Consider the following 1,719-nt stretch of genomic DNA (forward strand, 5'->3'; position numbering starts at 1 on the left):
CCTTGGAGGTTTTTAAACAGAGGCTAGATGGCCATCTGACAGCAATGAAGATCCTGTGAATTTTGTGGGGAGGTGTTTGTGAGTTTCCTGCATGGTGCAGGGGGTTGGACTAGATGACCCTAGAGATCTCTTCCAACTCTATGATTCTATGTATTTAAGCCCTCAGTGAGGACTTGAACCACTACGATCACACACACTAAATAATGCACTTCCAATGAACTTTTCAACTGAATTCTACTGTGTAAATTGGCAAAATCCAATTAGAAAATGGATTGAAAGTGAATTATATATCGTGTGTGATCGCAGCCTAGGTTTCTTCAGTCCTTGCCTTATCTGGCTTTAACATCAATACATCCATATATCCTGGCTTTAACTCCATAAGGCTTAATTTTCACTGAGGTGATAAAACTGTGTCTAGGTTGTACTACTTCATACCAGAGGTGGAGACTCACATGACAGAATGCTCCTCCATTCAAAAAAAATCAATAAGGTTTGGATAGTGCCAGCAGAAGTAATAAAAATAACAGCTGAATCTGATGAAGAGAGAGGGATGTCATATAACCAACTGTTAAAGATTCAAGGTGATAAAGCTGAATTAAAATCAGCAGAAGAGTTAAATAACAAGTATGACTGGTTTCAGATGCAACAAATAAAAAGCTTGATGGAAAATGATATTAAATCTGTTGGAATTAGACATGAGCAAACGGAATTGGAAAGGGTTCTGCTTGGAGATAATGAAAAATTAATATCGAAAGTATATAAATTATTGTTGAGATGGTCTACAGAAGAAGTAGTAAAATCTCAGATGATTAAATGGGCAATTAATGTAAACAAGGAAATACAAATGGATACATGGGAGTATCTTTGTTAGAACTCGATGAAAATATCAACATGTCAGAGTATTAAAGAGAACTGTTTCAAGATGATGACTCCGAAAAAACTGGCAAAGATGAGTAAAAAGATGTCGGATAGATGTTGGAAATGCAAGAAACATGAAGGTTCTTTTTATCATATGTGGCGGACTTGTGAAAAAGCGAAAAAGTTTTGGCAGATGATACAACAAGAAATTTCTAAAATTTTGGGATATGACTTTAAGAAAGTCGCAGAGATTTTTCTGTTGGGATTACAAATGGAAAAATTTCCAAAAGAAGATAGAACTCTAATTTGGTACTTGCTCTCAGCTGCTAGGACACTGTATGCGCAGTTGTGGAAGCAAGAAAAAATACCAGAGAAATGGGATTGGATCGTGAAAGTTTTATCGTGGAGTGAGATGGACAAACTAACAAGAATTTTAAGAGACTATGATTTGGAAGTGTTTAAAAGGGAGTGGAAGAAATTTAGAGGATATATAGAGAAAGAGTGGAATGTAAAAGGACATTGGACAATTTTTTAATAATGAGTATGAGAAAAGGGAGAAATTGAACTTTGATTGTTTAAAGGTACCTTTATAAGTGAACTTAAGTATATAATTTCGGCGGGAGTCTAGTAACAGAGGGAAGGGGGTTTGGAAAATATCATATGGGTTAGGGATAGTAATGATATAAACAGACATTGTTACCATACATTGTTAATAAAATTGTTTAAACACGAAAAAAAATCAATAAGGTTCATGTAGAAATGACAGATGTCAGGCTAGACCCCTTACCTTCTCTCTACTTTTCTGTTTTTGTATGAATAGTGCCATCATGTAAGTCAGGGGTCCTCAATGGCACTAAGCCT

The sequence above is a fragment of the Heteronotia binoei genome, chromosome 7 (genome assembly GCF_032191835.1).
Source record: "Heteronotia binoei isolate CCM8104 ecotype False Entrance Well chromosome 7, APGP_CSIRO_Hbin_v1, whole genome shotgun sequence".
In the NCBI taxonomy this organism is placed as follows: Eukaryota; Metazoa; Chordata; class Lepidosauria; order Squamata; family Gekkonidae; genus Heteronotia; species Heteronotia binoei.